Source organism: Pinus tabuliformis, chromosome X (assembly GCF_031772625.1).
Source record: "Pinus tabuliformis cultivar Carrire ecotype Pingquan chromosome X, CPIR1, whole genome shotgun sequence".
In the NCBI taxonomy this organism is placed as follows: domain Eukaryota; kingdom Viridiplantae; phylum Streptophyta; class Pinopsida; order Pinales; family Pinaceae; genus Pinus; species Pinus tabuliformis.
Genome location: NC_142308.1, coordinates 1693241324 through 1693268754, shown reverse-complemented (window position 1 = coordinate 1693268754; position 27431 = coordinate 1693241324).

The window sequence follows — 27431 nt, the reverse complement described above, 5'->3', positions numbered from 1 at the left end:
GTGTACTCATGTAACTTAAAGAATTTGTTTGTCCCAAGTATCCAAGCCTTTGTATTTTACCAATTCTTCACGTCTCCATAAAAATTAGGTGGTTTTGCTTTCTTGAATTCATTTGGAAAGTATTCCCTATCATTCTTTCTAGTAAAGATGATAGCGATGACGATCATGATGTCTATCAAATCCAGAACTAGAATAGTACCTGTACTCATTGCCCCTCCTATTCAGAGTGTCTAACAATCTTCCATCTCTCACTGTGTTAGATCTATCCTACCTGTGTTTACCCAGAGATCTACTGTGATATGCCCCATTAGTTCCATCCTCATGTCCATGGATGATCCAAAGTGACCCTTGTTGCTGCAATTCTGACAAAATCTGAAGAAGTATAACATTAACCTCTGCCTGCTTATCTTATGCCTATATGATCCGGTCATTATCTTCCTTACAACTCCTTATCTCTTCCTTTAAGATCCTCAATGTAACTACCAAATCAGAAGGATTCCCAGCACCATATTGCTCTTAGGATTCATAGGGAGAGTCTTTGTAATCAACCATCTTGCTAACCATTGATATTTCTTCCTGCAATGCATAGTATGTCAGATAAACCAAATCACAATAAACCGACATACCTTAATATAACTCAGGGAGGATACCTTGTCTGCAAGATCACCAAATCAACTGATACATGTATAATCATAAACATAACAACATATAGACATTCACAAATAAATGTATCAACACATAAACATCACTCTAGTCAGGATCTAATTATCAATGCAAGATCATATCAACATTGCATGCCATGACCTCATGCATGACAACAACCATTACTCCACGAGACACATTGCCACATGAAACCAACAATATGCATAAGAAATTCTAAATCAACTACACCTACGCATAAAAGTAGGTAGTCGAGCATAAGCGATCAATCCTTGTAATCAACCTACAAGATTGATACGTGTAGTCAAAATATTAAAGAATGAAATCTAACATACAAGGATGAAAGTAGGCGACATAAAATCGACATTTAAGGGACATTTAATCCAAATACAGTCAGCCACATACTCATGACAAATTTATTTCACAAAATCAATACCAAATTCTCCATGATAACCATACTGCAACCATAATCAATCATCATGCAAATACAACAAGCACATGGTACGAAAGTGTAGGAGACACACATGCAACTGACATGCATGCATGATCGATACACCACCCATCTAGTTCAAGAGTTGAACCATGCTTTGATACCACTCTGTAACAACCTCCTCCCACATCTACCCAAGTAACTAGCCAATCGGGGTAAACATGCGACGAGAGGCTACTATTATGGGATTCGACCTCCTATGTGACCTTAAAGAAGTGGAATCGACAGAATCATAACACACAGACCTCCAACATCAGCCTCGGGACTCACAGGAACCAAAAAAGAACTTCAGATAGCTTGCACTTGGGTCCTACTAAAGTTTTGACCAACTTAGGCTAGAGTAACACTCCCCAGACACAACCCAAGAGAGTTATAATGCTCTCCAGTCCTTAGCCAAATGCGTCAGTCTCTAGGCTAATGCTCTATTTTGCCAGTTGTTGACAAGGTTAATCCTCTCTACAGTCAGAGACGATCGCTCTATCCCAATGAGTGGGTCTAGAAACTGAAGTGATAATCAACTAGACATCTTCCTAGGTTACAATTGAAAATAAGAATGAAAGAGATGGCCTACCTCGTTCTGATGCTATTCCGATCTCCTTTGTTAAGGACCCCGAATGACTTGTATCACGGGCTTGTTCCTGCTTCGCTTAGTGTTTATGTACCTGCACAAGTGATCAAGACACAACAAGGTATGCCAAAACAAATATAAAATCCAATAGCAACCTACTTAAGTGATCAAGGAATGTCAAGCTAAATGATACATGAACATATGCTTTTTGGGAAGATGAACCAGCAGTTGTGTATTATTAGAAAATAAAGGGAATCTTACAACCAAAGCCTTGATGTTGATAGGCTTTCCTTGAGTGGTAATCCAATTCCAAGCCAAGAAATCTCCAAGCACTCCTTCTCCAAGTCAAATGAATAGCCTCTAGGCACAATCTTAGCATAAGGGTGAAAATAGACATAGACCAACCAACCTCTAACCTGACCAACCATTTGGGAATGGGAGAGGATGAATTTATAGGCTAGGAAAGGGAGTTAGGACCTCTCCAAAGATAGGATTACGCCCTCATCTCAAGGAGGTAGCTCATAGGGATAAGACGAAGAGTCCAAGTTGGGAGAATTCGACCTCATCTACACCGAACAACCTCCAACTCGCCGCGCTGGAAGCTTCTAGATTACAAAGCTTCTCATCCTCTTTGGGAAAGTTGCCTTTTTGGGATCATCACAGGTATACAAGTAAATATAGCGATGCCATCATGGGTCGAGTATAGTGCAACATGCAATCATCGCGGTTTTTGGCCTCATAAGAGCGATGATCCTCAAATTAGGGTTTAAGAGCTATTTCCTTCAGAGGAAGCTCAAGGAATTTTTCAATCCATGTCTTAGGGAGGATATGAGCTTCATATCTAAATAATTACACTACAAGATGATCATGTTTTGGGCACTTCAGAGTATGTCACAGGGAAGTGCAAGAGGTGTGACAAAATACTGTGTAACAGATGACCCCTAAAGCATGAAGGCAGAATGAGGAGTGATGGTTGAGATGCTTTACGAGATTTTTCAAGGATGAGGACACACACTATCAGGAGACCTGCAAATCAAGGATTCATATACATATACATATCTGAGATCAAGACATGAATCTATGGCATGGGCGTAGCCATCCGAATAATGAGGACTATATGAAAGGATCCATGGCATGGGCACAACCATCCAAATAAGAAGGATCATCTGTAAATCTAAGATCCAAGGTATGGTCGCAGCCATCCGATATAGAAGGATCATCATAAATGTAAAGTCCCCATGGTATGGTCACAACCATCCGTATAGCAGAAACATGTGTACAATCATGAATAACACATAACTCCATGCAGCCTGAGTCATATCAAATAGGACTCAGGGTCTTGCGCTCCATCCCAACCCAAGAAAAATACAAATTCTAACCTGCGAATGAATGTGTCGCAGTTGAACATGCTAGAAAACCACCTGATTACCGGTCATTGATGTGGACCGTTAACATGGACGAGAGAAACCACCCATAATGACAATGGTCCTCAAGGTACGACAATACAATTCGTGAATGTGAAAACGAAGCTGAAGTCAAACACTCATGGAATCACCCGATCGAAAGCCATTGATGAAGACCTATTGTCGAATGCGAAGAACTTGCCATTGAGGCATGCAAGCTTTAAGGTACTGAAAGGGAGTTTCTAAGTCATCTTCCTCGATAATAAGCTAAAGTCAACAAGAAGCGACCCGTCGAAGGAGGGCAATGATGAATCCCCCATCATCGACATGAAACAAGGAATAAAGTGGAATAATTTTCAAGATGATAACAATGACTCAAACAATGTATAGGTAAATAACTGCAGATTGGACTTCTCTTGAACACTGGCGACACGACTCCAAAGTGTGGCAGCATTTGATTCAACATAGGAATAAAGGTCATGATGAAAAAATGGAATAGTCAAATGAGAGGCAAAAATGGATCACCCAAAACTAGGAGGACAAGTGACTGAGTGAGGATATCCCAAACTCGACACGAGAGCAGAAGAGTGTCATGTTCAAGAGCGACATGCTGTCTGTACAAAGGATGTTTCATCTTCGTTTTTCTCCGCTATTTCTAGCGAGTACCCAATTATTTTTATCACAAGCTTGAAGGGGATATCATATGCTTGTCATGTAAGTTCATTCCTCGAATGAATCCATCCTAGTAAGTTTTACAAGCCCTAGGAAGGAGAAGCTCGGTCTCGTCATGGTGACAAGTCTTTCGTCGTTTAATTTTTACGAGTCCAATGGAAGAATAACTCAGTATCTTTTTCATATTTATATAGTTTGAAAAAGAGACGAAAAAGAAAAATCCATCATATCCCTTTTCATAATTTGTCCCTCGAACCCGAAAAGGTAGAAAACAATATTCGAGAGAAAATCTTGACCGTATCGACCAAGGTGTACCTTTTTCGTAAATAGTCAATCTCAGCCCGAAAAAGGGGTAAACATATACTGAGATGACGTCAATTCATTTAATTTAACGAGTTTGAAAATACAAGTACTTGACAACCTTTTCATATTTTTAGAGTCTAAAAAGAGCTGAAAGAGGACTCCACCTAGAGGAACGAGTGGTATAAAAGGATAGCAACTGGTTTCGGTAATGATGGAACTGCTCAAAACATGTAAAGGTCAAGAGACTAGCTAATAACACCACTCATCGCAGATGTTCCTCAGGAAAGGGTAAAACAACCAAGTGAAAGCATATGATCGGCCAAAGAGATGATGATGATGAAATGAAACAACCAAGGCTCATCTGGAAAAAGTTGGCTGATAAAAACAACAATCACGAGATGTAAAGTGGGAATGGTTTGATTTTTACACTAGCTTGAAACAAAGATAGACTATGCTTGAGATAAGTTTGCATGCCCCCAACATAATGACTCAATTCAAGGTACATTCCCCCCAAGCTTTATATCATACACCTAAGTAAACTACTAGTTACTACCAGGTGGATGAAATGAAGGTTCACTTATGAGATCTAGTGAAAGACTCGACTGGGATTTTACGAGATCTAATGAAAGACTTGAATTGGAAGGGGACTTTGTTTCATTTTTTAACGAGCTTGACACAGGAAAAGAACCATGCTCATGACACCCTATTTCATTTTTTAATGAGGTTGAAATAGTAAAAGAACTAGCCTCATGGGGACCTATTTCATTTTTTAACGAGATTGACACAAGACAAGGAACTCTGCTCCAGATCCCTTGTTTCATTTTTTAAGGAGATTGACATAAGACAAGGAACCCTGCTCCATGTGACCTATTTCATTTTTTAACGAGGTTGACATAGTAAAGAACTATCCTCATGGTCCTTGTTTCATTTTTTAAGGATCTTGACACAAGACAAGGAACTCTGCTCCAAATCCCTTGTTCCATTTTTTAAGGAGCTTGACACAAGACAAGGAACTCTGCTTCATTTTTTAAGGAGCTTGACACAAGAAAAATAACTCTGCTCCATTCCCTTGTTTCATTTGTTAAGGAGCTTGACACAAGACAAGGAACTCTGCTCCATTCCCTTGTTTCATTTTTTAAGGAGCTTGACACAAGACAAGGAACTTTGCTCCATATATTTGATCATAGACCAAAAGAGAGCATGGCTTCCAAGAGGTTCTCATCATATGGGAGAACAATGCTCTGGAAGGGATACATGTCCAGGGATCCAAGTGAAAATCTAGCTCCAATGCCCCCAGTACATTGTGTACTACATCACCTACTAGATCATCAGTAGATGTGGGCATGGAACAGGTGGCCACATAATTAACCTATGGCGAGGGTGATACTACTTGCATATGAGAACCGTTTAGGGATGATGGTTGATTGAGATTTGATTAAGGACCAATGAATGTAAGCTAATCAATGATCACAATGCTTCCTTCATGTGGGAAACACATCACTCAAAAGAGGAAAGAAACAAGAGCTCCCATGACATAAACATAGTCATGACCAAGGAGTAGTTAAAATATAAAGGGCCTTGGACAACCATCATGTCTATATAGACAATCTTTCCTCCCAAAGTAATAGGTAACTTAGGAAGGATTCCTAACAGTTGACTGGTTCCTCTGTTAAAAACTAACAAATTTTGGGTGACAGGGACAAGCTGAGGAGAATGTAGAGCTTGCCAAGCAGCTGAGGACAAGATGCTAACAGATTCACCCTTGTATATGACTGTTCTAGGTACATCCATATGGTAAGCCTGTACTGCAATATGGAAAGGCACATAAGATGGAAGGCGATGTCTTGCCAGTCGAAGCCAATCAAAATATGTGACTAAACTACTCGGAGGGGGTGTCGTAGGAGTGTGAGAATTTCCCTCTTGCTCGATGAGAATAGGAGAGATTCTCTCATGCACCTCGAGAACAGGAGGATTTACCTCCAGTTCATTGGAAACTGAAGAAACCAGAGGAACCTGAGCGGTAGGGGGTTCACTCTCTACCTAAAAGGTACGGTTAACTGAAGGTGGAACCAAGTCTACCATTTTCTTGACCAATGGTTGGTCGAGAATGGACTCACGAGACTCAATTTAAGAGAGAGGGGGGTTGACCAAATATGGTTTTTGATCAATCACTTGATCAACTAGCAAAGGATCACGGGAAAGGTTTCGATACCCAGTCGAAAGACGAGGTTGAGAAACTGTAAGGTTTTCCAACTCTTTGGAAGATTCATCCATAAGAGGACAAAGGTGAATGGGATGATTACCTTCACACAACTTACAGGGAAATTTGACTTTTCCCTTTTTCCCATGAGATTTACTAGTTGAAGGTTTATCACCAGCATGATTGCCAGAGGCTAATGACAAAGGTCGATGTGAACCTGTGGACCACACTTCTAAGACCTTGGGAATACCAGGACAATTTCGAAGAAGGTGGTCACCCTTACATAACATGCAAGGGAATTTTACTTTCCGGGAATATTTTTCTTCATTAGTTGCATCTGTAGCAATGGTTGCTTGGTTTCCCCCTTGCTTATTTTGCTTCTTCTTCTTCGACCTCTTCTTCTTCTTCTTCTTAGCTTCATGATTACTAGAATCCAGACTTTCACCAAGCGAAGGGGAAGAACGGGGTGAAGAAATAGGCGAAGAAGGCAAGGGGTCAACTTTAGGATCAACATGAGGTTGATGTTGTTCAGGTGTGGGAGAACCTGGTTGAAAAGCAGTTTGGACACTCGGAACCACCGAGCTCGAAAATAACCAAACTGGCATACCAATGGTCAATCTAAGAAGGGATAACGTTGCCATATAAGGAGCACCAACATTTCCAAAAGAAGAAAAATGACTAGGATTCTCGTCAGTTGGGTTTCCTTGGTTGGTAGACCCGAGAAATGTTGCCATTGGTATCAACCTAAGATCTACTAAGGAGTATTTCCACAGGAAGGATGTTGTTCCGCGGTCAATTAATTTTAGAATTTGAAACAAAAACTTTGTATTTTCATGTTTTAAGAATTGAGAAAAGGACGAAAAGGTGACTCTAGTCGCTTTCGTTGGTTTAGCGAGCTTGAAAGGACAAGCGCTTAATGATCTTTTCAAATTTAAGGAGTCAGAAAAGATCGAAATGACTACTCAAGATACTCTAGGCAAAAGGGATTACCAAGTAACCATGAACTGCAATATACACCTTAGCAAATAAATTTACCAAGGACTTGACGTATGTGCAAGCAATCTCCCTGAATGTTGTGTTCGGTGTATCATGTTTACATGGCGGCAGACTCAACTTCCTATGGATAAAGGTTTTCAACCTATGAGGGTCTCCCTTTATATACTTGACGGTACGGAGAGCACAAGCCCATGCTAGCACTGTCTAATGTAAGAGAGAATGACAACTACTATGTTGTATAGACGCCGGAACACAGCTTTAGCCTACACCACTAAGTATGAGCGTTAATATTTCAAATGCTCCTTAGATCAACTGATAGATTTTAAACATTTATCTTCAATTACATTTCAGTTTTGGGGCTCAAAACGATGTCACCTGAACACCTATGATGCAACTATATGAGAACAAGAAAGCTTTCCCTTCAATGAAAGCTAGAATAACCACTGGAAGAAATTTCAATTAATAATGCATCATGCAAAATGCCTTTCACTAACTTTCACTTTCGTCTTCCAAATGCAAAATGTGAAAACGAAATCTAATATTTCATTTCACTAAATGCAATTCCAAAAGTAAAAAATGATTTCCACTTTTCACTATCCTAAATGCAACTTTTCGAAAGCAAAATGGTTTTACTTTACAAAGACGCACTTTTAGGAATTATGCTTTTCTTTTCATTTTGAATGATTTGATGCACCTAATATAGTTTTTAACTTTCAATCACTAAAAAATGTGATCTATTTTCAATGATGAATCTAAAAAAAAACTAACTTTTCAATGCAACTAATCTAATGCATTTTCACGAAAAGTAAATTTCGAAATATAAGCTAAAACAAATGCAAAATGATGTTTTCAATGATTTCCACAGAAAACAACACTCAATCTATTAATCTAGGTTGTCATTGATGTCAATATAGCAGTGCTTGTGATGGCAAATTCTTTGATACATGATTGCCCATTGATGCCCATTGATCATAATGCTCATAGTGATGAAAGTTTGATATATGATGATATGATGAGATGGAGGACCCAAGTTGATTGAACAGCATGAGGTCAATTGAACAACAAATGACACAGGAGGTCAATTGAACAATAAATGATGCAGGAGGTCAATTGAACAGCAGATGATGCAAGAGGTCAATTGAACAACAAATGACACAGGAGGTCAATTGAACAGCGAATGACGCAGGAGGTCAAGTGAACAACAATTGAACAACAAATGATGCAGGAGGTCAATTGATCAGCAATTGAACAACAATTGAATAGCAAATGACGCAGTAGATCCAGTAAAGCAACAGGAGCAAGAAGCCAAAGAGTAAGATGAAGAGTTTAGCGAAATCCATCAAAGAAACAAGTCATTGGAGCAAGAGAAGTAAGTTATCGCATATGCCCAAGGGTAAGTGTTATCAAAAGAACAAAGAGCAACAACGATAACAGAGGAGTAAAGAAGAAAACTATCGGAAGAGCGGAAGAGTGAAGAAAAGTCACAGGAGCAATAGCTATCAGAAGAGCGGGGGTAGGAAAGTACAAACTTCCTTGATCGTGGCTGAAGTCCTGCACTCAATCCTAGCTGTCGATTTCATAGTCAACCCTTAGATCACGGTCAACTGCGGGGGTTAAGGCCATTTTTAGTCTATGTGCCAGTCGAAGTCCCGCAAACCATCGATTGCAATAAGGTTAGGGACCCGATGGGTTTATTAATAACTACTTAAGATCATATCGCATCCACTTCATCGACCGTAGGGGATCAACTATGTTATGAGAAGACCTTTGGAAGTTGCAATTACGATTAAAGGTGATGATGTGGCATGTGGGACCTCCATATGGGTAACGTATCTTGGGAATCCATCACAGAGAAGAGGTAACAGTTCACAACTTGTGAACTTGAAGGAATAGAGGAAGTCGGAAGGTCAAGTGAACGAAAGAAGAAGTTGAAAGGTCAAGAAGCCAAAGGTCTGGCAGACGATGAAGGTACAAAAGAAGCCGAAGATCGAGTTAGAGAGAAGAAAGCAGAAGGACAGAAGTAAGTCGTAGGTCCAGTGGGACAGAAGGAAGCCAAAGGTCCAAAAGAACAGAAGGAAGTCGAAGGTCCAGTAGGACAAAAGGAAGCCGAAGGTCTAGCAAGACAGAAGGAAGCTGAAGGTCTAGCAAGAAAGGAGGACGCCGAATGACAAAGAAATTTTGTTGATTGGGTTAATCTTTGAAAGTCTCGAACCTGTGATGAATTAGTCAAGTACATAACGCAACTTGAAGAACAATTCTGTGAAAGGGAAAAATAAAGTTTCATCTGACATCATTTGAAGGGAGCAGTAGCCAGCACCAGCATTGAAGCGTTTGTGAGTCTGGTTCTGGGAAGTAAGAGATCGTAATAGGAAGAACATTGAGAAGCAGTCGCGCTTGAAACAGTTACCACAACAGAAAGAATAGAGGCTTGAAACAGTCACCACAACAGTAAAGAACAGAGGCTTGAAAAAAGAGAATTGCTTTTGTGCATACATTGAGGCTTAGCGCAAATATCTTGTTGGAAAGCTTCAGCAAATCTTGGAAACGTTATTGGAGATCATGATGCCTATTTGAAATAATCATGAGGTAACTTTGCAGACTCTATTAGGGCAATATGAAGAGTTGTGAAAACTCCTTCATATGAAGACAGGCTGTCATTGTTGTAGCAGTGAAGGTGTAGATAGACAGAATTCAGTGAAGAAGATGTTGGGAGCAGAGAATAAATATCAAACATATCTAGACAATATATAGCAGAGGGTTGGATCCCTTGGGGTTGGTGCCTCAGAATTGGAAGGATTGGTGTCCTTGGAGTTGGTGCTCCTAAATCCAAGGTTGGTGCCTTGCCAAGACAGGGTTGGTGCCCTGGAGGTTGGAGCCTCACAAAAAAAGTCCAAGTTGGTGTTTGGCAACTGGTTGGAACCCTATATACATTGTACTTGATTTATTGTAAAGATTATATTAATAAAATCATTTATTCTTGTTGTTCATTTTTTGTTCTAATTATAAATGATTTAACTGACAAAAATAACAATTGAAAAGGAATATTGATTCACCCCCCCTCTTAGTATTTTCAACAATTGTTATCGGAGCAAAGTTCCTTCACTCAAAAGCCTAACAGCTTGAAGGTTGATCAATAGAACACAAATGGCGAAGCCAAGGAAGAAAGTCTCCAATCCTCCTAAAGATGTGTCTCCCTCTACCACTGAAATAGAAGTCAATCAATTTGTGAAGGCTCCATGGTTCAATGAAAAAATTGATATATGGGAAGCAAGAATGAGGAATTTCTTAAAGACTCAAGGCATTGAAGTATGGGAATCAGTAATTACTGATAACATGATGAATGGAGAATCCAAGGAGTATAATGGAAAAGCGATGAAGGCAATCGTGAATGGGCTACTAGATATTATAAAGAACAATTTAGGAAAATGTTCGCCAGCGAAGGGTATATGTGACAAACTTCATGATCTTCACTCAAAAGGAGCATTGACAATTATCTCTAGTCAAGAAAATGATGGAAAACAAGAAGAAAATCCAGAGCCTGTCAAGGAAGCTAAAGATAAGATTGATGACATCAAGGCTAAAGAAGACCTAGAAAATGAAGAGAATGAAAAAAGACTTTGTAGAATATCTCCTCACTAAACTTATCGCTGCCATGGAAGAGATTATCAATTTGAAAAAGGAAAACAAGGAACTTAATAAGAAAGCACTAGCTGGTGACCAAGACCAAAAAAAGAAGAAAGTTGACCTTGTCAAGCTTCAAGTACAAGAAAGGGATGAAGAGCTTGCCAAGATTAAGAAGGAATTTCATCAAAGCAAAAGAAAGCATCATGAAGAAGTCATATCCATGACAAATCAATTGGATAAAGCAAAGAAACGGGAAGATATTTTGTCAATTCAACTTGAACAAAGGCACAAGAGCTTGAACAAACTTGAAGAAGAGATTGGTCAGTACAAGGTAGAGGTCTCCTCTCTCAAATATCAACTACATGAAGCAAGAAAGTTAGCGCAAGGAGCTGAGAATACAATGGAAGCATTGGCAATCATAGAAGGACAGGTTGATGAAGTAGAAAAATAGATAAACACCATGATATGTCAACTAAAAGCAAAGGATGGAGAAATATTCAAATTAAAATCTAACATCAACCTTCTCAAGGCCGAAACATGTAAAGCTACAAGGATCAAGGAAGAAATGGAGAGCAGTCTAGCAAAGGAAAATGAAGAAATATTCAAAATGAAGTCAGATATCACCTCCCTTAAATTAGAAGCAAATGAAGCAATACGTATTAAGGAAGATATTGAGAAACAACTTGCTAAGAAGAATAATGATTGTGAAAAAATGGAAGAAGAGTTTGTCTCCCTTAGGAAAAAGGTTTAAGGAATGGACAAAACCTTGAAGAGATCTCAAGCCTTGGATGACATGCTCAGCCATCAAAGATGTCCATTTGATAAATCAGGTCTCGGGTATGCAGGTGAATCCTCAAGAAAGAATGACAATGCCTCAAACAACAAGGATATGAGGAAGTTAGAAAGAAATGTTGATGCTCCGAGTTTCAACAAAGGTAAAGATAAGAGTCAAGGCGATAATGAAGGAAGTTATGTTCCAAGAAGAAATGCAAATGTTTTCAAGGATGCGAGAAGCAATAATTATCATCAAAGGATCTCAAGGCAGAAAGGCTTCAGAAGTACATAAAGGAAATCTCCATTTCCCATGTACCAAAGTTTATTTCTTGGGTATTTTTATTCTTGTACAAACTTTGGACACATGGCAAAAGATTGTAGGGCTTATAATGATCCTCGTCAATCTTCGAGAAGCAATTTCGCAAGAAGAAGTCATGAATTCTTATTCATGAACAACATAGAATGCTTCAAGTGTCATAACATTGGTCATATGGCACGTAATTGTAACTTGATTTGGGCACCTTCTCAAGCTAGAACCATGCCAGAAAAGAAAGATACACAAGTATGGAGATGAAAGCAAATACAATCTGAAAAATCTCCTGAACCCTCCAGCCAACAACACATGTTGTTGACTTGATGAAGATCTTCTTGATATTTCGAGTGTTTGATGATGGGATTCTACCAAAAAGATACCATGCATACAATTAGGGGGAGCTTATGATTCTTGATCATTATTGCAAAAGCTATTCATGAAAGGGTCCTTATGAAATCCTTGTTGAGCTATATTAACAATCATCCTTTGATAAATATCATTTCTCAGAAGCACTACATTGAAGAACGTGATCTTGTAACCATTCTTTGGACTGTTGTTGAAGATGTTTTCCACTTGATCACTAAGCATAAATTGGAGCAACAGAGAAGGCCATCCAATGCTAGAGAAATAGGGCAAATAACTATGTCGTTGGTATTACAGAAGTTGAATGTCTCGACTTAGGGATATAATGTGAGAACAAGTAAATCAAGGACAATAATATAAGAAACCTTCAAACAAACAAACAAATCTGGGAATGGAGCTTGAAGCAAGAGCAGTTGGAAGAATCTAGCATAATTGAAGCATTGCAAAAAGTTGTCAACTAGTAAAATAATTTAAAAGACAGTCACATATTGGATATCAAAATCTGCTAGTGGAGATAACTTGCAGATACTTTTACAAGAACACAAGGAAAATATGGCTCATCAAAAGGACTATATAAAGGAGAATGTTGTGCAGTCGAATATAGCTCAGTAACTTAAGGAGAAGCACAGAGATACAAAGGAATCCTGATTTGAAGAAAGATAGTGAGAATGACAATTTCAGTGGCATCTTCTCCTGATTCAAACTATAAAGACTCCTTAATTCTTACTGTGAAGACAACAAAATTCGAATTGCAAAAGCATAAAAACTTGGACTTAAACATTCGGTGTATGGCTATTTGGAGCCTATTTGGAAGCATTGAAATGGAGCATTTTTAAGCATTGTTGAAAGCATTATGAAGAAGTTCTGAGACATGAAGAGGGGATAATGTTCTAGTTGATGATGAGGCATCAATCCTTCTATCTTGAGTAAAAAGAAAAGCACCACGATAGGGGGAGTAACATACCCATAAAAATATACTATTCATAAAGAACAGAAGCAGTTCGACAGGGGGAGTCCTTGCGCGCTTCTTTGCCATTGACGTCAAAGGGGGAGAGAAGAAGAATATTGCCATCAATGACAAAGGGGGATATTGTTAATCTGGGTTGTCATTGACGTCAATATAGTAGTGTTTGTGATGGCAAATTCTTTGATGCATGATTTCCCATTGATGCCCATTGATCATAATGCGCATAGTGATGAAAGTTTGATATATGATGATATGATGAGATGGAGGACCCAAGTGGATTGAACAGTAGGAGGTAAATTGAACAACAAATGACGTAGGAGGTGAATTGAGCAACAAATGACACAGGAGATCAATTGAACATCAAATGACGCGGGAGGTCAATTGAACAACAAATGACACAGGAGGTCAATTGAACAACAAATGACGCAGGAGGTCAATTGATCAGCAATTGAACAACAAATGACGCAGTAGATCCAGTAAAGCAACAAGAGCAAGAAGCCAAAGAGTAAGATGAAGAGTTTATCGAAAGTCATCAAAGAAACAAGTCATCGGAGCAAGAGATGTAGGTTATCGCATATCCCCAAGGGTAAGTGTTATCGAAAAACAAAGAGCAACAGCGATAACAAGGGAGTAAAGAAGAAAACTATCTGAAGAGCGGAAGAGTGAAGAGAAGTCACAGGAGCAACAACTATCAGAAGAGCGGGGGTAGAAAAGTACGAACTTCCTTGATCGTGGCTGAAGTCCTGCACTCAATCCTAGCCGTGGATCTCATAGTCAACACTTAGATCATGGTCAACTGTAGGGGTTAAGGCTGTTTTTAATCCATGTGCCACTTGAAGTCCCGAAAATCGTCGATTGCGATAAGGTTGTGGACCTGACGGGTTTATTAACAACTACTTAAGATCATACCGCATCCGCTCTATCGGTCGTAGGGGATCGACTATGTTATGAGAAGACCTTCGAAAGTTGTGATTGTGATTAAAGGTGATGACGTGGCATGTGGGACCTCCATATGGGTAACTTATCTTGGGCATCTATCACAGAGAAGAGGTAACAGTTCACAACTCGTGAACTTGAAGGAATAGAGGAAGCCAGAAGGTCAAGCGAATGAAAGAAGAAGTTGAAAGGTCGAGAAACCAAAGGTATGGCAGATGATGAAGGTACAAAAGAAGTTGAAGATCGAGTGAGAGAGAAGAAAGCAGAAGGACAAAAGTAAGCCATAGGTCCGGTAGGACAGAAGGAAGCTGAAGCTCTAGCAGGACAAAAGGAAGCCAAAGGTCCAGTAGGACAGAAGGAAGCCAAAGGTCTAGCAAGATAGAAGGAAGCCGAAGGTCCAGCAGGATAAGAGGAAGCCGAAGGACGAAGCAATTCTGTTGATTGGGTTAATATTGAAAAGGCTCGGACCTGTGATGAATTAATCAAGTACATAACGCAACCTGAAGAACAATTCTTTGAAAGGGAAAAATAAAGTTTCATTTGACATCGTTTGAAGGGAGCAGTAGCTAGCATCAACATTGAAGCGTTTGTGAGTCTGGTTCTGGGAAGTAAGAGATAGCGATAGCAAGAACAGTGAGAAGCAGTCATGCTTGAAACAGTGACCACAACAGTAAAGAACAGAGGCTTGAAAACAAATAATTGCTTTTGTGCATACATTAAGGCTTAGTGCATATATCTTGTTGGAAAGCTTCAACAAATCTTGGAAACATTATTGGAGATCATGATGCCTATTTGAAATCATCATGAGGTAACTTTGCAGACTTTGTTAGGGCAATATGAAGAGTTGTGAAGACAGACTGTCATTGATGTAGCAGTGAAGGTGTAGATAGACAAAATTCAGTGAAGAAGATGTTGAGACCATAGAATAACTATCAAACATATCTAGACAATATATAGTAGAGGGTTGGAGCCCTTGTGGTTGGTGCCTCAGAATTGGAAGGATTGGAGTCCTTGGAGTTGGTGCTCCTAAATCCAAGGTTGGTGCCTTGACAAGACAGGGTTGGTGCCCTGGAGGTTGGAGCCTCACAAAAAAATTCCAAGTTGGTGCTTGGCAACTGGTTGGGACACTATATACATTGTACTTGATTTATTGTAAAGATTATATTAATAAAATCATTTATTCCCGTTGTTCATTTTGTGTTCTAATTATAAATGATTTAACTGACAAAAATAACAATTGAAAAGGAATATTGATTCACCCCCTTCTCAATATTTCCAACACAATCAATCAACAAAACAAACGTTTCAACGACACCAACAAGCAGCAAGTGATGCCCAATTGACTAAAAACCCTAAAACTCAATCAGATCTCACTTCAAAGCTAGTGAGACAAATTTTGCAAATTAATCAAGATAAACAATCAAAAACACCATAGAAACTCTGGAAATTCACTGATAGAGGTCAAAGAGATTGAAAACAAGAAGAAAAATCTTATTTTCTCTTATACTCTGGGATCATCGCACTTGTCATAGGCAAAAGGGCGATAATCGTGACTGTAATTAAGACAGTCGCGATGTCATCACGACTGTCAGAGTGTTGGGTAGCGGAGGTTCCGCATAACAGTTTTGGGTTCGATAGCCTAGAAATTAGGATAAAAATATTGTAAACCTCCGAAATATGCAGAGCGCGAAATGTAAAAGACCGATTCAAAGGGTCGTCCGCCCGAAAAATAATATAAAATAATAGGAAGTAAGTCGTTCCATGGACCATAGTGTTAGGATATTCCGACACATAGGAAATAGTTAAGTACAACTTGGTCTAGTGTAGAGTTAGGTATAGAGTTAGGTAAAGTGTGTTTCTTTACCGTTGTACATTTTGTAACTTACAATCCGACGGTCACGATATGTAGTGATCCGACGGTTCATTCTCTCCTCGGTATTATCGACACTTGATCCATGGCTTGACACCCGATTGGTCCATGAATTCTATTTAAAGCGCATGGAGGGTCATTTGTAGGGTAATCCGTGCATGAGAGAAACATATGTAAATTTTCATTCTTTTATTAATAAATTGCCTGAAGTGGCCGTGTTGGCTCAGGCCGTGGATTGTTTCCCTCTTTGAGGGTTTTAACCACGTCAAAATACTGGTGTATTGATCTGCGATCTGCTTGTGAGCGGTGTCCTTTTGGTGTTCTGTCTGAGGAACTTACCCTGTAAATTCTTACATGGTATCAGAGCTATTTGAGGGCTGCGTCCATTGGTGATCCAAATCTGAAGCCGGTAGAACTGCATCCGACTGCCGTTTCCTAGATCTGTTGTTTCTGACTGCTTTCGGGCCGAGAGGACTACTCTGTTGTGCTCGGAGCATCTGTTCCAGTGAGGAACCCCTTTCGTTTCACGTGAAAAGGTTTCCGGTAGCCCTGGCTGCGTCATTTTTAAGATCTGGAGGTATACAGTGTTTATTTGCAGTTTACTATTATTTTCTCTCTGTTTATTTCGGTTTCGGTTTATTTAGCCTTTTTATTACCGGATCTATACCTTTCATTTCTGTGTATGCTCTTTGCCCTGCGACTCTGTGCGATCTGGGCAAATTAGAAACAGAAAGGAAGGATTTTTCTCATGCGTATGCTCTTTTCCCTGCGCCTTAGGGTGATCTCGGAAAATCAGAAACATTGAGAAAAAATATTTAGTTTCTGGCCAAAGCTAACTTTGAGCCGCAAGGTTCATTTTTGAAAATATTTAGTTTTTCGGCTAAAGCTAACTTCGAGCCATAAGGTTCGTTTTCTTTGCATGTCCGTGTTGGGTTTTGTGTTTTGTGTTTTGTAGGGAAAAAGAGCTTTCTCAAGGCAAGCACGCAACCCAAAGCCCCCCCCCCCCCCCCTCTTTCTCTCTCTCTCTCTCTCTCTCAAATTTTTTGTATAGATCAATTGGTTCAAAGCTATTTTAAGAGAGTAGAGGTCTTGGGTTCAAGTCTCCATTTTGTGGGGGCGGACTTTTTCATTTCCGCACATTCCCGCACTTCGTCGGCAACTTCAACAACTTTTTTTCAAAAAGCCATAACTTCTTCATCCGGAAGCCGTTTTCAGAGCCGTTTTTTTTAAACCAGCCTAATTTTTCGAGATCTATCCATTGGAACACTTATTTTCAGCATCTTTAGCTTCAGTTTCCATTGAAATGGAAAGTCAATATCAAGTTACCCTTGACAGCACCAACTACTTCCAATGGTTGGCTTACATTGAGGATTTACTTAGAAGTAAAGGTCTCTTCAGAATAGCCTCAGGCCAAGAAAAGAAACCGAAGGATGAAGATAAGGCTGCTAAATGGGAAAATAGGCAAGATCAAGCACGTGGACTGATAGGGATGTCTATTTCTCCAGATCTTAGATTCCATATTGCAGAAATTGATTCTCCTGATGAAGTAATGAAACAAATCAATAAAGTTTTTGGCATTAAAAATGAAATTAGAGCCCATCAACTTGAAAATGATTTGCTTACATTGGACCCTAATAATTTTTCTTGCATTGAAGATTTCTTGTCCAAGTTCAAGACCCTTAGATATCTTTTGGAAGGTGTTAAAGTTAAGAAAGAAGATTGTAATCTTATCTATTCCATTCTTACAAAGTTGGGACCAGCCTACTCTGTGTTTGTTTCCACCTTCCATTCTACAAGAGAAGCCTTCATTTCTCAAGGAACAGACTACAAGTCCCCTTCCTTTGACTCTTTTTGTGATTCTTTAATAAGAGAACAAGAAAAACTCTTACACCTTGGTCTTCTTAATCTTGGAAACTCTTCCAAGAAAGCGTTAGCCGCCCAGCAGCAACCAAATTCAAAGAATCCCAAGAAGTCATATCCTAAAAAGAATGGTCCTAAACCAAACAAGGGTCCTAAGCAATTTCAGCCCCAAAATGAAAAATCATTTCAACAAAATGATAAGACAAATAAAAACAAAGGGAAGAAGACTGATAGACATTGCAATTTTTGTAATCGAGATGGCCACTTAGAATCAAAATTCTTTAAGAAGATGGAAGCCTTGGAAGCAACAATGAAGAAGCATAACATCCATTTGGGGCAATCTTCAACTTCAACTTCATCTTCAGGAATGGCACTTTCTGCATGTGGTTGTCAAGCATCTCGGTCTGGCTATGCATTAAATGTATCTTCTTCTTCTCATTCTCATGAGTGGCTCATTGATTCTGGAGCTTCTTATCACATGGCCAAAAACAAAGCCATGTTTTCTTCTTTAAATGATTGTAACACCAAAAATATATATGTTGGTGATGATAGATCTCTTAATGTTGTAGGGACTGGAACTGTTCATCTAGACAATGGTTAGTTTAATGATGTATTATGTTTTCCAACCTTATCCTGCAACCTTCTATCTGTATATCAGATAACTCATTCAGGTGAAGGTAAAATCGTTGAATTTTCACCTCATGATGTTGTAATCAAGGACTTAAGAGATCCTAAACAGATTTTGGCTACTGGCATTGCTGATGATTCCACAAGGTTGTATAAGTTTCACAACTTTGGGTCATCAAATCTTCCCTCAGTATTTGTTGCTCATAACGATGAAGTGAGTAAACTTTGGCATGAGCGATTTGGTCACTTAAACTATCGCTCCCTTCAGCATCTATGTAAAGAAAATATGGTGACAGGTCTTCCTATGGTATCTTGCAGAGATGGTGTTTGTTCCGGATGTGTACTCGGAAAACATCATCGGGACAGTTTTGAAAAACGTGCCTCTTGGCACGCCTCAGCCCCTTTACAGCTTGTGCATAGTGATTTATGTGGTCCACTTCCAGTTGTGTTATTCTCTGGCTGCAAGTATTTCTTAACTTTCATTGATGATTTCTCCAGACGCACTTGGGTATACTTCTTAAAACTCAAGAGTGAAGTATTTAACACTTTTTTGGCCTTCAAGGCCTTTGTTGAAAAACAATCTGGACATCAAATTCTTAAGTTAAGATCTGATAATGGCGGAGAATATGTTAAAAACACATTCATCAACTATTGCACTGAGAATGGAATTCAGATGCAACATACTGTTCCATATACTCCACAACAAAATGGTGTAGCTGAAAGGAAGAATCGCACCTTAAAGGAAATGGCTAATTGTATGCTACAATCTAAAGGACTTGGTCTTAGTTTTTGGGCAGAAGCAATTAACTGTGCAAATTACATAATAAATCGCACTCCTACTAAGGCTTTAAAGAATATCACTCCAGAAGAAGCATGGAGCTCAATCAAACCAGATGTAAGTCACTTTCGTGTTTTTGGAAGTGAAGCGTGGGCCCATATTCCAGATGAAAAGCATAAAGCTTTAGAACCTAAGAGTGAAAAATGTACTTTTGTTGGATATTCTGAAGATGTCAAAGGCTATAGACTTATTCCATTTAAGTCCAAAAATGTTATCATTAGAAGAGATGTAAAATTTGATGAAAATATATCGGCCTGCGAGCCTAGTCCGGCGGTTGTGCCACCTCTCCCTATCTCTTCTACTTTTGAAAAAATTTCTTCTTCAGATGATGAAAGTGAGGATGAAAATCCTCCCCCACCATCTCAGGATCCTCCTTCAGCACCTGAGCTTCCAAAATGGGTTCGTGCTACTCGAGATGCAGCAGGTGATCTTGTCGGTGATCCTACAGATCAGCGACGTACACGTTCTCAGTTCGAGAGAGCCTCTTCTTTACTGGCTCAAGCTCCAGTAAATTATGATCCTAAAACCTTTGCAGAGGCTTCAGACCATCCAGATTGGGAAGCAGCTATGAATGAAGAATATCATTCATTATTGGCAAATGATACATGGGATCTTGTTCCTCTACCAAAGGGACGAAAACTTGTCAGATGCAAATGGGTTTACAGAACCAAGTATGGACCAGATGGGAAAGTTGATAAACATAAAGCTCGTCTTGTTGCTAAAGGTTTTTCACAGGTTGAAGGCATTGACTACACCGAAACCTTCTCCCCTGTTGCCAAAATGAACTCTATCCGCCTTGTTCTTTCCCTTGCTGCCTCTTTCAAATGGGAAGTCCATCAGATGGATGTTAAATCTGCCTTCTTGCATGGGGACTTGCATGAAGAAATCTATATGGAACAACCCATTGGCTTCATACAAACAGACTCCAGCCTTGTATGTCGACTTAAGAAATCCCTTTATGGTCTCAAGCAAGCTCCTCGAGCTTGGTATGCCAAAATGGATAGCTTTCTTTTAGAATCTGGCTTTTCTAGGTGTCATTCTGACAATACTGTCTACACCAAGAAAGTGGGCAACTCTCTTATCATCCTTGTTCTTTATGTTGACGATCTTATCCTTACTGGTAGTGATCCCAACCTTATAAACCATGTGAAGTCTAGCCTTAAAAGGAAATTTGAAATGATAGACTTAGGACACTTACACTATTTTCTCGGTCTTCAAGCCTTGCAATCCAAGGAGGGTATTTCCCTTTCCCAGTCCAAGTATGCTTGTGATATTCTACGTCATTTTCACATGGAAGACTGTAAGCCAGCCCCTTCTCCCTTTCAGTCTGGAGTCAAACTTTCAGTCACTTGTACTTCTCCTGAAGTTGATGCTACATTATACCGTCAACTTGTAGGAAAACTCTTGTATCTAACTCATACTCGTCCTGACCTTTCCTTTGCTGTTGGCCTTGTTGCTCGGTTCATGCAAAACCCCCGTGAAAGTCATTGGAAAGCAGCTAAAAGAATACTTTGTTATGTTCGAGGTACAGTTCAGTTTGGGATTCATTACAGTGCCGAAGCATCTCCTCTATTGGTTGGTTTCACTGATTCCGATTGGGCTGGTGACCCTGATGATCGGAAGTCTACTGCCGGTTATGTGTTCACTCTTGGTTCAGGACCTATTACATGGGCTTGTAAGAAACAAGCTGCCATTTCTCTTTCATCAGCAGAAGCAGAGTATCATGGTGCCATAGAAGCTAGTAAGGAAGCCTTGTGGCTTCGTCAGATCCTGTCAGAGTTTGGCTTTCAGCAGCAGCATCCGACTACACTTTGGTGTGATAATCAAAGTGCCATTCAGCTATGCAAAGATCCAGTCCAACATCAGCGCAGCAAACACATTGAACTGCACATGCACTTCATCAGAAAGCTCATTCATGACCATGTTCTTGAAGTGCAATATTGTTCAACAGATGATCAAGTTGCAGACATCTTCACAAAGGCTCTCACAGAGGCGAAGTTCACTAAACTTCGATTTATGGTTGGAGTTCAGGAAGTTGTCACTAAGGGGGGATAGGATCTAGTGCCTCCTTCCTTCTCCTATTGTGTCATATTTGTAAATCCTTCAATCCTATCCCAAGTTGTTCTTAAGGGGGGATGTTAGGATATTCCGACACATAGGAAATAGTTAAGTACAACTTGGTCTAGTGTAGAGTTAGGTAAAGTGTGTTTCTTTACCGCTGTACATTTTATAACTTACAATCCGACAGTCACGATATGTAGTGATCCGACGGTTCATTCTCTCCTCGGTATTACCGACACTTGATCCGTGGCTTGACACCCGATTGGTCCATGAATTCTATTTAAAGCGCATGGAGGGTCATTTGTAGGGTAATCCGTGCATGAGAGAAACATATGTAAATTTTCATTCTTTTATTAATAAATTGCCTGAAGTGGCCGCGTTGGCTCAGGCCGTGGACTGTTTCCCTCTTTGAGGGTTTTAACCACGTCAAAATACTGGTGTATTGATCTGCGATCTGCTTGTGAGCGGTGTCCTTTTGGTGTTCTGTCTGAGGAACTTACCCTGTAAATTCTTACACATAGATAGGTATACATAGAGCGCGACTCTATGAGGGAAAGACAATTCTTTTTGGGTATGGTTTTGGATCTATCATGTAATGTGTTTTTGAGAAAAGCATTCTAAAAGCGTCTGTAAGTCCGAGTCGAGGGTGTGGGTAGAGGATAGAGGCTCTGCAGCTGTGTGTGCAGAGGTTTGGAAGAGTCCGCAGCTGTGTGCGCGGACCCCTGCAGCTGAGTACGCATGGCGGATCTGGATGTATTGGTGATAAGTGGAAATAAAGATAAGTTCATTCTGAGAATTTTGTGTCAAATCTCAATTATCGCAAATCTGGCATTTTGTATGAGTAATAAGACTATTTTGATCTATGCGCATATGATTGCTTATTGAATACTTGTGAATCTGGGTTAAATCTTAATATGCGAACTAAATAAATCTGATAAATGTTTGCTTAAATACTATTCTAAAGTAGATCCAAGTTGCAATACTTCATCCAATAGATTAGATCTATAGACTGCGCGCTAATAAACAGTAAGAGGTATTCAGGAACTGCGCGAAGACAGCGCAGCGTGAAGCTGCAGAATGGGGCGCGAAACCTCCAAACCACATCTAGACATCCCAAGGGTGCGGAAACCTGGTTCCAGCACCCTCCCTGTTACACTAAAATTTGTCACCATGACTATTTGCAGTTAGTATGGCTCCATAAACTGTCATACTATCCTCCTTGGCAAGTCTTATACCTCTGCTCCTCATGTCAAACTCCAAGAAAGAGAGAAAGTCCTTAAAAAGTCAATTAACTCTGGTTACGCAGTTTCTTTTGACCTTTACAGGAGTACGCACCCACCCCTTTACAGACAGAGCGTACAAGTACGCAGGTATTGTGACCTTGAGGCGCGTACACGCAGGTAAGGTTCCTCAAGTTCACAATACCTGCGTACTTGTACGCTCTGTCTGTAAAGGGGTGGGTGCGTACTCCTGTAAAGGTCAAAAGAAACTGCGTAACCAGAGTTAATTGACTTTTTAAGGACTTTCTCTCTTTCTTGGAGTTTGACATGAGGAGCAGAGGTATAAGACTTGCCAAGGAGGATAGTATGACAATTGATGGAGCCATACTAACTGCAAATAGTTATGGTGAAAATTTTAGTGTAACACTCCCCTGCTACCTCGGGTCAGGCCTCAGTCCGCGCTTCGTGGATTGTTGCCGAAAGGGCCGGTAGCTGCGGGATTTGCTTGGCTAAATAATTCTTCCGAACCTGGGTCAGGCCCATATAAGCCAACACAGAGGCAAACCCACGATGGGCAAGAAAAATGAAGGAAAAATAAAAAATCTTCAAGACTAGACAAAAATCAATGTCCTCAAGAAATCACCAGCAAGTGAAAATAGTTACAGAAAAGAAAAGAGGCTAGAAAACTAATGGTTGGTCAAACTCATCTCAAATCCAAGGTGAAGGATTGAATGGAAAGGGCTATAGCTTCCCTAGTGGAGTCGCCATTTTGTTGACAAGGTTAATCCTCTCTATGGACATAGACGATCCCTCTATCCCAATGAGTGGGTCTAGCAACTGAAGTGACAATCAACTAGACATCTTCCTAGGTTAGAATTGAAAATAAGAACGAAAGAGATGGCTTACCTCGTTCTGGTGCTATTCTGATATCCTTTGTTGAGGACCCTGAACCACTTGTATCACGGGCTTGTTCCTACTTCTCTCTGTGTTTATGTACCTACACAAGTGATCAAGACACAACAAGGCATGTCAAAACAAATAGCAAATCCAATAGCAACCTACTTAAGTGATCAAGGAATGTCAAGCTAAATGATACATGAACATATGCATTTTGGGAAGATGAACGATTAGTTGTGTATTATTAAAAAATAAAGGGAAGCTTACAACTAAAGCCTTGGTGTTGATAGGCTCTCCTTGAGTGGTAATCCAAGTCCAAGCCAAGAATCCTCCAAGCACTCCTTCTCCAAGTCAAATAAATAACCTCTAGGCACAATCTTAGCATAAAGGTGCAAATAGACATAGACCAACCAATCTCTAACCTGACCAACCATTTGGGAATGGGAGAGGATGAATTTATAGGTTGGGAAAGAGAGTTATGACCTCTCCAAAGATAGGATTAGGCCCTCATCTCAAGGAGGTAGCTCATAGGGATAAGACCAAGAGGCTAAGTTGGGAGAATTCGACCTCATCTACGTCGAACAACCTCTAGCTAGCTGCTCTGGAAGCTTCTAGATCATGAAGCTTCTCATCCTCTTTGGGAAAATTGCCTTTTTGGGATCAGTGCGGGTATACAAGTAAACAGAGCGATTCCATCGCGGGTCAAGTATAGTGCAACATCTGATCATCGCGGTTTTTGGCCTCATAAGAGCGATGATCCTCAAATTAGGGTTTAAGAGCTGGGAAGCTCAAGGCATTTTCCAATCCATGTCTTAGGGAGGATATGAGTTGTATATCTGAATAAGTACACTGCATGATGGTCATGTTTCAGGCACTTCAGGGTATGTCACGGGGAAGTGCAGGAGGTGTGACAAAATATTATGTAACACCAGCATCCTGGGATTTGAGCCACCTTTTCATGCCCAAAACCTAGGACACTACCCAGAATGGAAGGATAGCTTAAAACCAGTAAAAGTACAGGTAAATAATGATGCAAAAGCAATAAACTGAACAAGACCATATCCAAACCCCTACTAGCCATGATAGGCATTTCGTCAAACATATCATCAACATGTAACCTACAGGTGTAAACAACAAAATTAAGTGTAGGCATCACATACTTATCTGAGAATTGCCATGAACCTTTGTTTCCTCATGTCATTTGTTGCCTTATCATTTATTAGGACATAGATACATTATCCATTCATAAATAAGTAAAAACATGTCGAGAGCCATACATAGCTGCTGTCACAAAATATAAATATAACTGACATAATAGGAACTAAAATACCATGAACATATCAGCTATCAAAATCCACATATACATCAGTACATTTACACATGAAAATCAAGGGAATGATTGTTTCATTAATGAATGCAATGAACCACCTGGAGATGGGCTACCACGTTCCACCCAACCATATATTGGTTGAGCCAAGTCTCTCTTCAACCAATCACCCTTGTGCCATATTCCAAGCATGAATGTGGGACTCATAGAACACATCATAAAAACACCAATCAATATGGATGCCATTGAATTTCTCCGCCTACATCGTGAGGAATTTGAGTGCCTCCTAGTCTCTCAGGCTTTACTATGCATCCACAGTCTGATCCAAGGATCACTAGGCCCTACATTGAGACATACTCTCCAGGCTTTACCGTGCATTCCATTCCGGAACGACTAGGCCCAAAGGAGAGAAAATCCACCCCTTGGCTTTACTGTATATCCCGTCATTCACCGGAAATGATTCCTAGGCCCACCGAGGCACACAATCTGGATTTACTGCAACCCATAGTCCGGTTCAGGGGTTACTAGGCCACTGGCTTCATGATCCTCAGTCCAATTCAGGGACCACTAAACCATGTGTTTGTCAATTCAGAGATCAAACAAAAAAAGAAAAAAGGAAAAGACAAAGACTTCATCATAAAAATAAAAATAATAAAATATTGTATTGTTAAATGTCATCACAAAAAATTAAGAAATTTGATTAACTAATATTATTTATATTAACAATTTAACACTTTAAATATATTATTTTAATATATATCTATGTGTTTTTATTTTTTATTAATATATATAAATTTTTATAATTAAATTTATTAAAATATGTTTTTAATATGATAATAAGTCATCTTAAATTGAAAATATTAAGAAAAACACTAAAAGTTATGAAAATAGAAATAATAGAAAAAAATTAAAAAAACAAAAAATTTAGATTAAAAAGAAATAAAATTAAAAACAAAAAATTAGTAACTATTAGAAATGGAAGTTACTAAACAACCCATAATGATGATGATGATGATGATGGTTAACGTCCGACCAAAATTTGGTCTATCGGACCTAAAGAAACAAATTATTTAGTTTGATTTAAGATTTTATTCCTATGCTCAAAAAGCTTGGAGAGAAGCCTCCCAAGCTCACTATAATTTTGACATCGTGAAAGACTAGGAAGGTTAGTATTGCGATAAAGATTATGAAACTGAGATCTAATGTGGTTGTAAGCGGGGCACTCTAAGAGGAAGTGGTTTTCAACCTCAATGTTCCTATTCTCACATAGATGGCAGATCCTTTCCATCCACCGTGTTTTAGGAACTTCCCAACTACGTGTTTCACTATGGAGCTCACGAGAGTTCGTTCTAATCTTAGCTATATTAATTTTCTTCTTTGAGCTAGCTAAAACATAGAGATACTTTTGATCTTCTAAGGTGAGGTTGATTACCTTCTTATAATACCTCAACCAATCATATTACAAATAAATAAATTTAAATAATAATAATAAATAACAAAAAATGAATTTCTAATGTTAAACTATAGATAAACAACATTAATTTTTAGTCAAAAATAAACTAATACATAGTGAAAGCAAAAATGGAGAAAATATAATAATATATTTAAAATTTTATTAATTAGCTGAATTGTTGAAGGCCAAAATAAACTTAACCAAAAAAATTGACGTGAGAACGCTTAAAAAATTAAGGTTTGTTCCGTGAAAAGGCATCATAACTAAAATTTAAGCACGTCAAATTCATAGATGAACCACTCCAACTACCAAAAATAATGTGTGGTTTATATGCCCAAAAATTATGATAATGTTTAAACAAACGACGTGAGCTTTCAAAAAACTAAATGGATTTGTTAGGCTAGACCTTGTTCTATATTTCTAATCAAGTTATACAAAGGACAACCAGTAACTTATGACGTAAATAATTGGTTAGGTGATGTTTGGTTGTGAAGATAAATATAATTATCCAAAAAGAACTTATACTTTCTCATCCGTAATAGGATATATTAATTAAATATGGGAAAAAATAGAATTATTAACTCTAACGTAATGATATAAAGCAAGCAATACCATAATGTTAAGAATGACCATGATACAACGCGGACCCATTAACTCAGTGAGCCCTACCACAATTATGCAAATTTTATTATCATGTGTAATACACATTAAGGTTGGTGAGAAAAAAAATTCTTATATAGCTTTGAAATGGGATCTTATATTATTTTAATAATAATGTTAAAATAAAATTAACATCGAAGAAGAGTAAATTAAAAAATAATAAATAAATAAAATTAAGTAAATAGGACACTATTAAGCTACCATTCCCTACCAAAAAGTTATTCAAATTTTATTATCATATATAATATACATCAATATTAATTAAATTTTTTCTCATATCTTTGAATGGGCTATTAGACTATTCTAATGAAAATGGACTCTTAGACTATTCTAATGATAATGTTAAGAT